Here is a 16,051-nt window from a genome sequence, read left to right on the forward strand (position 1 = left end):
TCTTTGCAGAAGATCCTGGCAACCATTCTTAGGCTTTTTGCAGTTGGATGTGAGCCTTTGCAGTATTATTATTATTTTCTTCAACCACCACAGTCTAGTATTGACAGGCCACAGAATCAGAAGTAAGGAATTGATATTATCCTATTAAGGAGATTTTTTTCAAATTGTTAACCATCCACAGAGGGACCCACAAACAAGTGGTCTGGATCACTGAGCCATACTGCTGCATGCCCTGAGAGCCCGAAGGTAACGAAAACATATTGGATGGTGACCCTACACCCCAGCTATTTGGTGTTGAGTACTGTGGGGCCTACCTTGATATATGTGTTTCATATCCGCTGTCCATCAATTTTTTAAGCTCATTTTAAAGTATCATCCAAAAAATGAAGTATATTGAAGCTCAAGACCACACTAAAACAGTGGGGATAATAACATTCACCATTGAAACCTTTTAGGGCCACTTTAATATTTATTTGCCATACTGTGGCCTCAGGACATTCAATCACCTCTGTTTCCTATGGTTTGGTAAGCTCGATTGCTTCGCTTTTAGGCTCATGCTTTAAAATGATCTGGAAAAAAAAAAAAAAAAAAAGATAGATGGATAAAAACAGGTATATCACGGTGGCCTCAACAGCGCCCAACACCATGTAATTGGGTGTGTTTGGATCACCACCCAATCTTCTTTTGAAAGTAGAAATTGAATTCAGCACGGCGGGGAATAGGGCTCTCAATGAAGCGGGTCAGATTCTCACTATTACATGATTTAGATTGGATATGAATCTAATAGTGAGATCCGATTAGATCCTCACTATTACATGCTTCAATCCGTCAACCATTCTGACTTCCTCTATCTGACTTCCGTGTAGCTGTTTAATCGGATCCCCTATCCCAAACAGACCATTTGGTCCATTCGCATAGTGATCCAGGGTTTATGCCATGCATCTATCCGAAATGTTGTAACCAGCTTAGGTCCCTGTTCTAGTACCCAGACATTCACTATTGAAAGTTTTGAAGAGCTAAAGTTGGTACCGGATGGTTTGTTGCGAAACCATACCCGTCTCTCGATGCTATCAATTAGACGCTGCCCAAAGCTGGAGTCTCTATCGGGGGAGCTTGGAAACCTTGCTTCTCTAGAGTCCCTCACAATTTCTTACTGCCGTGAGCTGCTATTATTGCCAATGGAATTGCAAAACCTCGCCTCTCTCCGTTCTCTGTGGATTGAGGGGTGCAATGGTCTAACGTCCTTGAGACTACAATGCTTGACCTCTCTTCAACGTCTTACCATTTTTGATTGTTGAAGCCTGCCATGCAAAAATGAAATTAGTCTGTACACTATCCTGATTTGGTGGTGTGTAGGACGGAAACGGATTGGCTACTCCCCTGCCACCGTGCCGTGACTGGTGGTCGGTGCTCTGTGGGTCCCACCATGATGTATGTATTTCATCCATTCCGTTCATCCATTTTTACAGATCATTTTAGAGCTTATTCCCAAAAAAGTGAGAGGGATATAAATCTCATGTGGTCCACATCACAGGAAAACGATAGTGATTGGATATCCATCGTTTAAATCCTCCTAAGGCCCAATGTACTTTTTATTTGACATCCAATCTGTTGATTAGGTCATAAATACCCAGATTAAGGGAAAAAAACAAAGATCAGCTTGATCCAAAACTATTACGGTCCCCAAAAAGTTTTTAATGATTGACGTTCATTCAACACTGTTTCCTGTAATGTTCCACTTGAGATTGGGATATACCTAATTTTTGGTCTCGTACAATAAAATGATCTAGAAAAATAGATGGACGGCATGGATGAAACACATACATCATGGAGGGGCCCACAGAGCACCGAACACCAGCCATTGGCCGGTGGCAGGAGAGTAGCCAATCCGTTTCCGCGTCGGTTGCAGATCCCAAGCTCAAGCGGACAAGGCCACGAAACCGTGGGGCTAATGGCACCCACCGTTGAAACTTTGTCAGGACCCATCATAATGATTATCGGCTATTGTACCTGTTGGTAAGATCAGGTAGACCTAGCTAAAGGGAAAACACAAATATCAGACGGTTCCAAATCTTTGCTAGGTCCTAGTTTTTAACGGTGAGCGTTCAATTACCACTGTATCATGTGGTGTGGTCCACTTGAGCTTTTAATCTGCTGTATTTTTTATTTCATGCTTTAAAATGAGCTGAAAAAATTAATGGACGGCGTGGATATAAAACACATATATCACGGTGAGCCCCACCGAGTCCAACGGTTCACCACACCACGCTGGGGCAACCCCACACCTGATCCGCATCCTAATGCTGCGGGTGGCAGCGGATAGGTGTGGAACTCATATTATGTATGAAGTTCATCCATCCCATCCATCAGATTTATCACCTCAAAGTATAAATGCTGATCGAACGCTCAAGTGAGCCACAGCACAGGAAGCAATGTGAGAAGGGATGCCCACCTTTGATTTGCACAGGGCCTACCTGCATTTTAAAGTAGTCCGATTTTAGATCTAACCCTTCATCCAGAACAGATGAAGGATCTGAATGGCCTGGATTTCACATACACCATGCGTTGGGGCCTCCAATCAAATCATGGGTAGACATTCAGTCACAACTTGGCTCATGTGGTGTGGCCCACTTGATTCACAGAGCAGACTAGGCCCATTAGGGTAGCATGAGAGACTCATGTGACCGACAGGTTGGATTCTCGCGCCCATCAAGTGGGCCCCACGTCTGCGCGAGCCATTTGTAATTGTAGGAAATGTACATGGGCGCAAGCAAGCCTACGCCCGGCCCATTCACAGCCGTGATTTCCAACTGTCTAATAAATGTCCACGAATCTCATATTTGCCAACACATATGAAACAATACTTTAGATTTTGTTCCAAGTATTTCCGTGGAATTGGCATACTGTCATGCCACATGAATCCTGCTATGGTATTTTGTGTTGGTCTGCTATCTTCTTCTTCTTCTTCTTCTTTTTTTTCTCATTATATATATATATATATATATATGTGTGTGTGTGTGTGTGGGGCGGGGTTACTACGCGCTCGACCTCACGATAAGGTACTATGCTCTCGACCTCACAATAAGGTACCGTGAGGTTGAGCTATGTGGGCCCACCGTGTTGTGTGTCGACCATCAACACGATGCATTTGATGAGTTCCCTCTAAATTATGGGATATCCCAAAAATCGCCGTATACGGAACTCAGGTGGGCCATACCATCTAAAATCATGTGAAGACACCGTTAAAACATATAAAAGCACTTGGTGGGGCCCACTTGAGTTTTGAATGCTGCTGAAACTTGGTCTGAACCCTCATCCAAGTGGGACACACATAATGGATGGGCTGGATTTGCAAACCACATCTCGGTGGGCCCAAAAAATGATTATGAATATTTTAATGGTACACGGCCCCTACCCACTTCTGTATGTGGTGTGGCCCACACAAATCACGAATTGACTTGATTTTTGAGACCTAGGCCCACGATGGAATGGTGCATCTGACAGATTGGGTAGATGTTCGAAACGCATCATAGTGGGGCCACACAACTCGACCTCATGGGACAGACTCGTGAGGTCGAGCGCATGGTACCTTTTCCATATATATATATATATATATATATATATATATATATATATATATATATATATATTTATTGGCATAGTCTGCATTGATCTCCTGATCCGGGCTTCTTTCCACAACATATATTGTATAGATCTTCTACCCGAAAATCCAGCTTAACTCAAGCGGATCACAATGTACAAGAAAGAAAGTCCATTGAACTGAGGATTGCTAACCAACATTGTTTAGAGCTGTGTGTGTCAAGATGCAAATGCATGCCAACATGGAGCACTGTGAGAGGCCTGAGCTTCCGGATCTTCTTGCCTAAAAATCTAACTTCACTCCTCAAGTGGGCCATAGTGTACAAATGTATGGCAAGAAAAAAATTGTTAGTTGTCCACTTGTTTTGCAAATTCTGCCTCACCTGAGGAGTGAAAAGTCTTTATTTTAGTTAGAACATTTAATTAGTGTGGCCCACCTCATGGAAAGCTCGAATCTCATTAACGGCAAAACCTATGATGGATCGGGCTCTACATGCATTTGAATTTTAGCATATCACCATACAAGCCTTATTGTTGATGTGTTAAATCTGTAAGTAATAAAGTTTGTCGATGCCATTGATAGGCCACTTAATGCCATCGAGCAGAAGTCGATGTCATTGGAAAAATCTGAAAAAATACATGTTGGTTGCTAGAACATTTTGGTGTTAATACTCAACGTTATTAAAGGTGTTTGATACAATCGATAGATCGTCGATACCATTAAAGTCTCATCAAAGGTCCTATTGAGCACGCGCAGAATGACATTATTATATATATATATATATATATATATATATATAATGGGTGTTATCGGGATTTGGTAGGGAATAAAAGAATTCTAAGGCTTTTTAATTCGTTCCTAAAGATTTTAAGAGCATATCTTAGGTTCATGAAGTGAAATCGAGACTTATTCGAATAGCTAATACTTTATCTCTAGTAATTTCTGTTTTCATAGTTCATTACTTATCGTTTTGTGCCGTAACTTTTTTCCAGAAGGAGTTTTTCATGTAAAATTTAGATTATTTATATTTGGACTTAATTGTGTGATTAGAAGTACTTTGCTTGATTTATTTGTGTGCTTCTGCGGTTCCTCAACAAGCCTCTCTTCTTTGATGAGGAACATCAGTACCAGTGGCTGGTTGACTGATATGTGATGTATTAAGTCTAGGAAAAAAAATGAACAGCAGAATAATCTTGGCCCAGGTTTTTTGAGGCACCCACCTGTCTAAAACATTGTGGTCCCCATTACTACACCAGAATGGGCAATTTGGGACGTATTTTTGTGACGGATGAAATTCCTTGGTTTAACGACGGATTTAATCCGTCGCTAATGGAAAAGTGCATCGCTAAGTCTCGAATATCCTAGGCCGAACGTCGCGGAATTTAGCGACGGACCTAAATCCGTCGCTAAAATCTGATTTGCGACGTATTTACGACGAATTTTTATCCGTCGTAACTAGGCGACGGACGAAATTCGTCGTAAATTTTGATTGGGCGACGGAAGTAGCAAATTCCCGCCCACAATACCAAATGGCGCCTTTTCAGTTGCTTTTGCGACGGATCATGGTCCGTCGTAAAAGGACTTGCCTTACATTTTTTTATTTTTTTCATTTTTTTAAGAATATGGTGGAAAATTAAGTTTTTTTATAGTCTAATAATTGTTTTTTAATAGAATTTTAGTGATTTAATTGTACATATTTGTATCTAAGATTATATTTTTAACAATTGATTAAATGCAAAAAGAAAATTTATTTTGTTTTTATATTAAATGAGTGAAATTTTTATTTTTATTTTTTAATTTAAAACTAATATTTAAATGATTTGTAATATCACATGAAAAAGAATATTGAGAAGTTTAAAAAATTTACCAATGTTTGAGAAAAAAATTAAATCTTGAAAAAATAAAAATCGTGATTTAATAAAAATCTATTTTGTGGGAACAAAAAAGAATATTTAATAAAGTTGATAAATTTGAAAAAAAAAACATTTGATTTTGAGAAAAAATAATATCCTAAAAAAGAAAATTAAAAATATTTAAAAAAATGTGAAAATTTTCACAATGTTGAAAAACGAAAATATTTTTAAAAAGAAGATGAGATTTTGAAATTTGAAGGAAAAAAAATGTGAAGTTCAATAAAAATTGACAAGTTCGAATAAAATGCTTTTTAAAAAAATGGAGAAGTGAAAAAGAATTGAAAATTTTAAAATAAAACGATATTAAAAAATCGATACTTTATCAAAAAACAAACATTTTGAAACAAAAAATAAGTAAGTTGAAAATTTTTGTGATTTTGAAAAATAATTGAAAATGTTCAAAATTCGAAATTAAAAGAAAAAGTTATTTATAAAAACACTAAGATTTTGAAAAAATATATATAATTTTAAAATAAAAATTGAAAAGTTGAAAACAACATGATGCTTTTGAAGGAAAAAAATCGGCATTTTGGAATTTTTGGGAAAAAAAAATTAAAAATTGTGAAAATTTAAGATCTTTTGAAAATAAAAATTTAGAATTTGTATTTTTATTTATTTTTTGAAATATTTTATAATAAAAATGATATTTTGTTAAAAGTTTTCAAAGAAAAATTAAGAGTAAAAAAATATACGTTTTGAAAAAAAATGTTATTTTTAAATGAAAATTGAAATTTATCTGTAAAAAAAAATATTTTTTAATAAATTATTAGGCACATCCACTAATTGAACATTTAACCGTTTTTGGACGATGGAATTAGTCCAGATTGAAAAGTAAATAACTTCATATGTTTAATTCAAATTTCACTCATTTTGTTAATCAATCTTGTATACAAATACCTTTCTCACATATAGCTAGCCTGATTGGAGTGAGTAACTAGTCAAATTGAGGGTATTGGTCAATAAAATAGAGTGAATGGATTATACATATAAAATGGGCTAAATATTAGTGTCAAAATTGTGACCCAACTTGTTGACCTCGCGAGAACCTACAAATTGATGTTAATAAGTTTTGTGGCCCCATCATGAAGTATGTCGAACATCAACACCGTGCATTTAATGTTTCCCCTTTAGGTTATGAGATATCTCAAAAATCATCCGTAAACGAAACTCAAGTGGGCCATACCATCTAAAACTATGTCAAGACATCTTAAAAAATATAAAAGCACTTGGTGGGGCCCACACGAGTTTTGGATGCGGTTAAGACTTGGTCTGACCCCTCATCCAAGTGGGACACACATAATGAGTGGGTTGGATATATGAATCACATTAAGGCAAGTCCAATATATAATTAAGAATGTTTTAAGAAAACCCTTGTACATTTAGGTGAGTTAGTCACTACCCTTACCAGAGTAAACTCTGTGGGGTCCACCGTTATTTATTTATTTTATCTACTCTGTTTATCCATATTAACAGATAATTTGAGGTCTAAAGAACAAAAATGAAGCATATCCAAAGCTCAAGTGGACCACACCACATGAAATAGTGTGATTGAACCTCTACCATTGAAAAATTCTTGGAGGCCATAGAAGTTTTGGATCAAGCTGTTGTTTGTGTTTTCTCTTCATTCATATATATTTGATATTATGAATATATTGGATGGCAAATAAATGATACTGTGGGCCCAAGGAAGTTATCAATGGTGGAAATCATTATTCCACATTGTTTCGAGTGGCATGGTCCACTTGACCTTTGGATTTATCGAAAATTTGGGATCAACCCACACTGTTCATCCATTTTTCAAGATCATTTCAGAGAATTATTCAAAAAATGAATCATATCCAAAGATTAAATGGACCGCACCACAAATATCAGCATTGATGGGAACGGATTGGTTACTCCCCTGCCACCCGCCCATTGGCTAGTATTTGGTGCTATGTGGGCCCCACCATGATGTATGTATTTCATCCATTATGTTCATCCATTTTTACCGATCATTTTAGGACTTGATCGAAAAAATGATAGGGATATAAACCTAAGGTGGACTACGTCATAGAAAACTATATTGATCGGATATCCACCATTAAAATCCTCTTAAGGCCTACAGTACTATTTATTTGACATCCAATCTGTTGATTAGATCATACAGGCCCTGATGAAGGAATAAAAACAAAGATCAGCTTGATCCAAAACTTTTATGGCCCCCAAAAGGGTTTCAATGATAGACGTTCAATCCCCCACTGCCTTTTTTAGTGTGGTCCACTTGATAGTTAGATTTGTCTTATTTTTTGTCTCAAGCCTTATGACGAGCTCGCCATATGGATGGACGGTTTGGATATAACACAAACCTCATGATAGGACCCACATAACTTGCTGACGTCACCCAGCCCCCTCTCTCACGAGCGCGGATGGGCTACTGTCAAGTTGAGTAAGAGGCTGCTACTGAAGTGACGTCACCAAGTTCTGTGGGCCCCACCATGATATATGTTTTGTATCCACACCGTCCATCCATCTGGAGAGATCATTTTAGGGTAAGGTCCAAAGAATAAGTCACATCCAAAGCTCCAGTGGATCCCACCAGAGAAGACAGTGGGGAGAGTGAAACCACCACTAAAACCTTCTAAAGTCCACCAAAGTTTTATATCGAGCTGATATTTGTGTTTTCCCTGCTTTAATGTCTTTGTTAACTTTTGAACAAGTTGGATTTTGAAAAAACATCATGGTGGGCCTTAGGAAGGTTTCAACGGTGGGCATCAATCTTCCCGCTGTTTTCTTTGGTGGGGTCCAGTAAAGCTATGGATCTGCCTCGTTCTCTGGGTCATGCCTTAAAATAATATATCCAAATGAATGGACGTTGTGGATACAACACATACATCATAGTGGGGTCCACAGAACTTAGTGACACCACTAGAGTAGCGAGTCTCGCTACTCAACCTGTCAGTATCTAATCCGCGTCCCTCACGAACGGATTAGGGCGCCGGCCCCCTCTCTCGTTTGAGCTTTTGGGGACTGGTTAGGGCGCTGTTTCAACCCCTCTCTCATACGCTCCTCTCTCCCTTCCTACAGATCTCTCCTTCCTCTCTCTCTTCCTGTCGATCTCTCTCCCTCCTCTCTCTTCCTGTCGATCTCTCTCTCTCCTCTCTCTCTTCATGGTGAAAATCTGGTGACTCGCCTGATGGAAAAGGTGTATTTGAAGCTCGGGTTAAATCAGATTCACACAGGTGAAAGTATTTCTCTCTCTCTCTCTCTCTCTCTCTCTCTCTCTCTCTCTCTCTCTCTCTCTCAATCTCTCTCAATATTAATGCCGATTTAGGAATTTGGGAGTAAGTAGTTTGTAGATTCCCGATTTGAATGTGGACCCTTATTTCAGGATCTGGAGATTTTAGAGTTTACAGATTTGAATGTGGACCCCAAATTGGGGATTTTAGGATTTTGGGGATTTTCGGACTTTTAAAATTGGGGATTTTCTGATTTTGCAAATTGGGGATTTTCTGATTTTACAAATTGGGATTTTCTGATTTGACAGATTTTTTATTTTTTATTTTATTTATTTTATTTTTTTATTTTAACATTCTGTTGCTGTTCTCTTTCTAATTTTCACGATGGATCCTAAAAATCAAGGCCACGCCACAAGGAATAGTGTCAAATCATGCTAAATTTACTATATATGGCCAAGTTGAGTGTTGGAATATCCTGATTTTCGGGGAATCCATTCATCCTAGTGTGGCAAATCATATAAGTAGATTGGATGGCATATAAATATCAGGGTGGAACCTGTATGTACTTTGGACGATTTTGGTGGTGGGAATTACTATTTCAACTGTTCCCCGACAGGTGTTGTCTTTAGTTTTGGAAGATTTTGGGTACCACCCACTCCACATGGTCCATATAGGCAATTTGGATCATTGCAACATGCCCTGGATCTAGCTGCAGTTAGTGGTGAAACTCGGACAGGTGGATTTGGATTGAAGATGGATCTAGTGGTGCAACATGTCATCCTTATACACAGTAGAGATGTGAAAGATGTAGGAAATGTATGTATACTTAGAGAAAGCAGTTAATTGTGTCTACTGTATAATATAATCAGATTTTTTTCCAATGGTTTAAACATTGCATTATCTCATTTGGCATCTCTACTCTAATGGAATAAGAACTTATAAAATAAGAGCTACTCTAATAACCTCTTTTTGTTCTAACAGTTGTTTTAAATAAACTCATTTGGTAAAATTACTTCTTCAAATCTGAAAACAGCTCTTATTTAAAATAAGCATGCTTGGTAACATGTTGAAATAAGGGCATTTTTTAAGGGTAGTAGATATCATTTTTTTAAAAAAAATAAAAAATTACTACATGGCTGTGTGTTGATTCATTTAAGAACCTCCTTTTTATTTATTTTTTTGCAGGGTTTGAAGATAGAAACAAAAAAAAAAGTTTGAATCATTAACCTTGATCATCAATCATTTAGGTCCCACGTTTTATTGATAATAACTCTTGGAAAGTACTTTGATTGGATAAATCCAGCCATTTGATCAGTGGCCATTGATCAAATGGCTTGCATTTTTGTTGTCAATTATGTGGGTGGAGAAAAACATGAGAATCACACCCACTTTTCAATGATCTAACAGTTACACTTTAGAAATGGACAATGTTCTCTTCTCTAAGTAACTGATATGCTACTCTCAGCTTATCCTTTTGTAACTGATATGCTTGAGAACACACAGCTGAACTACACTTTGCGGGGAACAAAGTATAAGGAATGTTCAAAAGAGTTGCATTGATAAGCTTTGTGGGCCAGATTGTGCATTCTTATTTGCCAAACATCTTTCAGGAAGTTTTACATCTGTGATTTATCACAATCCTATGGTTGGATGCAAAGTATGAGCTTCAGAAGTTTCAGTCCAATAACCAAGAAAATTCAGGCATTTTGATTTCCTGTTAGATATCCATGTGTAGTGTCAGCTTTATTTGGACTAGTATTCATATTTAGATTAATTAACACAAAATTCTGTTACTAGTTAAAGATTACTGCTCCCAATTCCCAAGACAGAAACTGTGATACTGCCAAACTGTGATACACAAAATTCTGCCCTTGTGAGCTAACTCCAAGAATGATTTCGATAATGTTGAAAGGAGTACGTGCTCTCTTTGTTGCAAGGTGGATAGATATAAATGAGCTATTTAGGTGCATTTGTTTTTTTTAATCTTCCCACAAAACCAGTGAATAAGACTTCCCTTCCCTTTTTCAACCAATAATTAGGACTTGGCTTAGGCAATTTACATAACTCTGCTTTATGGGCTCCCATCCCATGTGAAATATTGAATATCACGGCACTATTATATCGGCTTTAACCATGTAGAGCGTCATGATTGATTTATACTTTATAATGAGGCATGTTGGAAATGTTTTCCATGATATCTGATTCGGGAGTTGGTTTTCCATGTTGACTATTTTATTTTATTTTTGCACCTTATGCTAGTCTTCTTGATGTGATTCTTCAACCCATAAACCGGATTGTGTGTTTATTTCTTGTCCTAATAAGTTGCAGTCTCCTTTGATAGCCAATAGCCTACATACTTTTGAAATATTCTGACACAATTATGTTACCTAAATTGCCAACACCACTACATTTTCCAGTTTGAATTGCCCCCGGTTATGGACCATTTACAATTACGCATCAACTATTTTGTCTCTCCATTATCACTTACTTTCATTTATTTTCCAAATGTATTGTTTCTCATTTGTCTTTCTATTATCTTTCTATCTGGCCTTTAATTATCTATCTTGGGATCTTCCATTGTAGAAATTTTCTTCTAAAAAGTTGTATGTACATTTCAGATCTGTTGCAATTAGTTAGATTTCAATCCTAGTTGCTTCATCTATCTTGGGATCTTCCCTTGTGGAATTTTCAACATGCGCGCAATTTTCTCATATATATGCAGCCCCTCTCAGCAATTTTGGGTTGGCTTTTATATAAAAGTTGTGCTGCCATGTTTGGATATGAATTTGTTGCTCAAATTTACTAAAACTTTTCCTTTGTGGCTATCATGAATGTTTTGATGGGTGGCTTCCAGTGTTATATGACACTTCCAAGGCAACATATGAGCTCATTCAAAAGATACTACTTACAGGACTGGAGCCTGGAGCTGTTGATGTGTTTCTTGATTTCATTTACTACTCAGGTGGTCCTCTACCTGACGAACTGCTCACCCAAGTTAAGGTTAGGCATCACCCCACATGATTTCAAATTCTATTTCTTTTAGCCTTTCGTTTCCTCCAATTCATGAAGCTGGTTCTGCATTTCTATGTATTGTTTTCTTCTTTCTTTGAAGTCAAGGTTTGTGTTATTTTGTTGGTATAATTTAGAAAATTTTCTGCATCAGTATGCAATTGTTCTTCAAAGCATTTTCTTTTATAAGATGTTATCAGTTGTTCTTTATCTTTATTCAATTTCCTTAGTGCTATTCAATTTTTGCTCAAGCCTCATCTTGAAATAAGGTTTTTCTAATGGAGTTCATGTTTCAGAGGACTTTGTTGCCGAGCAATTGAGGTCCATGATTTCTGATATGTAGGTTGATGTGGTAAGTGACAAGCACTCAAAAGCAAGTTATGATAATGATGGTGGAAAAGGATTCATGTAGCTGACCCCAATTAGTTGGGATAAGGCTTAAATGATGATAATGATGGTCTTCCTTATTTTGCTTTAGGTCACTCAGGTTGGCAGCTGGTATACAGGAAAGTTGAAATGGTAAATGGTTTCCTTTATTCGCTCCATTTTTATACATGCAAATTGATTTTCACATTCTGTCCTTCATTTGATATGATTGTGTGCCAGAAAATGATGCCCATCCCAAGCATTACAACAAATATGATGTTGAACTGTGGTGCCAATTATTTCTATTGTTAGTTATTATGTTGGAGGTAACTTCGATTTTTTCCAGCTAGCGATATTGAGGGATTCATTGAGCTAACTGGATTGTATACAGGAACAAGGGTCCATTCAGCTACAAGTCTACTTATACTTCTAAGATGTGAAACTATAGATGAGCCTGGGTCTCTTCTTTGTTTCTTATCTTGGTTGATTTGTCCTAGGTTCCATTGTCTTTCATAAAGTTGATAAATTATTAGATATGGTGGCTAGGCAGCTCAATTGAGTAGTTGCCTTGTAACCTTGCATGCTTGCATTGATGTCTTCATCCTTGAACAAGCTTTGCATTGATGTCTTTTATTTGCACCCATGTATGTTAGTGGATAAGTGATGCCATTCTTGTAAAAATTTTGCAAACCATATTTGTTGTTAGTTTGTTTTGATTCATTTTTGTCCTTACACTCGGGTTTTTCTTTTGCTTTTGAAGGTTTGCCAGGACTTTTTACATGGAAAATGCAAACGGAAATCTTGTTGATACTCTCATGTTTTAGCTCATGGAATGCCTCAGGTCAAAGATGCATACTTGTGATTTCTTCATTGTGATCTGGAAATTTTCATTTGTATTGTTTCATGCCTTCTCTTTAAGCCTGCTGTGTATTTCTTGTTTAACAAAAAATTATTTCATTCGCTTAACAATTAGACGAATGTAGTAAGTAGTAACTATGAGTTGGTTCTCCATGGATGGTGCTCTTTGAGGCAACATTTAGGTCTCAAGTGTGATCCCAATTTACCTATCCACAGAAAAAAGGGGGAGGAAACTACTATTTGGTGGAATATACAATATATTGGAGTCGTTCTCCTATGCTTTATTAGCATGGAGGGAGGGGCTGGAGCTGGCTGGACCTCGTGATATTAAGAAATAATTGGAGTATTAAAAAATTATGAGTCTTAATGCTTTCTAAATGTCCAACCAAGTCTTAAAAATTGATATAACAGAAAATATTAATCCAAACATGAAAACATGACACAACAGTTTCATGTTTTTATGTTTTATTTGGAGAATTCATCACTATTACTATGTGCAACATTTTACTTCTGTCTGAGTTACAGTTCATTTGCAGCAACATGGAGCACCTATGAAGTCTCCTGGTTCTCGGCGTCAACTTTGAGATGGTACGTTGTAAGGTCATAGGATCCAGCTGCCTAGTGTGTTTTCTAAGATGTTTATGTTTTGCTTGTAATTTCAATTGGTGCTTCTGTTGATGATTGGAGCATCGTGATGCTTTTATGTGATTAGATTCCCATAGTTCACTAATTTTTCATGTTCAACTTGAATATAAAGAAATTGTGGCTTATTTTATATTTGCACTCAACGACACATACGTAAGAGCTGGAATTGAACATGGATGCTTTACTCTAGGAAAGCATTGATAGGCTGTCCCAATGACATATCCAGATTCCTCTGTTTCTCTCTGTTTTCCTCAGCTCTGCTCTTGAAAAAGAAAAAGAAAAAAAAAGAACAAAAAGATGGTGTTGTCTCAACCAGCATTAGATCAGATTAGTTTTGTAGGAAACCAGAAGCCCATGTCCAACCCTGGCATTCCAACCATAGACCTGTCAAAACCCAAGTCCAAAACTCTTCTTGTGAAAGCCTGTGAAGAGTTTGGATTCTTCAACCATGGCATTCCATTAGAGTTCATTGATAGGTTGGGAGCTGAGATTGTGAAGTTCTTCTCCTTACCTCAACCTGAGAAGGAAAAAGCTGGCCCTGCTAATCCGTTTGGGTATGGAAACAATAGGATTGGACCCAATGGTGATGTGGGCTGGATTGAGTGTCTCCTCTTTCAAACCAATGCCAATTCCATTTCTCAGAGATCTTGGGCCATTTCTAGAGGAAACCCAGAAATCTTTTGGTAAGAAAATCCAACCATTTTCTCTTGCAGCTCAAACCCAATTGCATTTTTCAAATAGCATTAGCTATTTATAGCTACGATTCTTCAACTTGGAGCTTCTGTTTTTATGCAATAATACTTCATGTTTTGATGAAATGACCTTTTTTTTTTGGTGGGTTATTTTTCAGCTCTGCTGTGAGTGATTATATCAGCTGTGAAGAAATTAGCTTGTGGAGTTCTTGAATCTTTAACTGTAGGGCTGAAGGTTGAACCAAGCTTAACTGGTTTTGGAGAACACACTGACCCTCAGATAATATCAGTTCTGAGATCAAACAATACATCAGGCCTTCAAATCTCTCTCAGTGATGGGAGCTGGGTTTCAGTCCCACCTGACCACAACTCCTTTGTCATGTTGGTGGTTCCTTGCAGGTATAAATCTGCATAATGGTGCTTCTTCTTTTTCTTCTTCTTTCTATTTAATTCCCAAGTTTCTCTGTTTTGAAGAATGGGCTTAATATGGTGGACCCAATTGAGAATGGGAGAGCAGCAGTATTGCAAGAGTTGTGGTGAAGTACAGTTGCCATCTCTGGAAGGAGGCTAGGTTGCTTGGAGTTGTTTGAATCATGGGATGAGGCATCAACCTTCACGTTGCTAACCATGTAATCCTTGTTGACGGTTTGTGGAACCCTACTTATGATCTTCAGGCTCAGGTTTGGAGGTATGACATAATCGAGATACTTATTTTCTAAAAAAAAATTAATGCTTAATCTTTTGGAGTGCAGTTTTCTTGTTGTTATTCCTTGTTTCTAAAATGTATTGCTTTCTTGCAGGTATAGGCAAACAAAGCCCGTTTATGCATATTGTTTGATGGCACATGGAACTATGGAAGAAAAAATATATAAACGGCAGGTACAGACAAAACATGACTACTAATAAATGATGTGTATGAGGCTTTACTTACCATCACATTGTGAATAAACTCTATATCTCATTTTATTTTCAAATCTTTCTTCTACAATCAAAGTTTGGAAGAACATGTTTTTTGTGTGTGAATTTTTTTTTTACTGCAACAGGTGACAAAAGAGGGACTTGCTGTAAAGGGTGGTTGATAGGCAACAAATACATTGGACCATTTTTAAGGTCTTGCATCTCTTGGATTTGTATTTTAATTGATGGGACATAATTATGATGATCATTTGTTAAGTTTTCAGGGAAAATGATATCTTTACATTATCTAATTTCATCAGTAGCAGACCTAATTTTGGCTATTTACTATATATTTAGATTAGTTACCTATTTAGGCCTTTTGAGCATCCAAACACATTGATATTTAGTCTAGTTTCATATTCAGCCCAATCTTGTGAATGTGTTTCTTATTAAACAATCTTGTGAATTATTTTTTGAATAACTATCAGGTGTCCAAAAAAAAAAAAAAAAAATCCGCTGTTGATGTAAAACAAAGATATTTTAGCGACGGACCCAATCCGTCGTTAATTTCTGACGAATTGGAGCTCCGTTGCTCTACTCATGGTAGCGACCGACCTTATCCGTCGCTAATATTTTTAATGACGACGATTTTTTGAATTTCAGCGACGGATTTTATTTTTTGCGATGGATCTTATCCGTCGCTTAGTCCGTCGCAGATTAAACGACGGATATTATCCGTCGAAAATTAAAAACGACCCAGTAAACAGCGACGGACGAAATCCGTCGTTTATTTGGTTTTACGACGGATTTAGTCCGTCGTAAATTTGCGATTTTGGCGAAGTCCTAATACCACCG

General features: G+C 37.2%; 1 long non-coding RNA gene and 1 pseudogene across 1 annotated transcript; both read left to right on the forward strand.

The window, feature by feature from the left end:
* The first annotated feature begins 13,904 nt into the window (after nucleotides 1-13,904).
* On the forward strand, nucleotides 13,905-14,693 carry LOC131228151 (gibberellin 2-beta-dioxygenase 1-like; annotated as a pseudogene).
* Nucleotide 14,694: 1 nt separating this feature from the next.
* On the forward strand, nucleotides 14,695-15,408 carry LOC131227469 (uncharacterized). Its single transcript, XR_009162311.1, has 3 exons — nucleotides 14,695-14,987; nucleotides 15,100-15,178; nucleotides 15,343-15,408. It is a non-coding gene; the product is annotated as an uncharacterized LOC131227469 (long non-coding RNA).
* The last annotated feature ends 643 nt before the right edge of the window (nucleotides 15,409-16,051 follow it).

This window comes from Magnolia sinica, chromosome 15 (assembly GCF_029962835.1).
Source record: "Magnolia sinica isolate HGM2019 chromosome 15, MsV1, whole genome shotgun sequence".
NCBI lineage: Eukaryota > Viridiplantae > Streptophyta > Magnoliopsida > Magnoliales > Magnoliaceae > Magnolia > Magnolia sinica.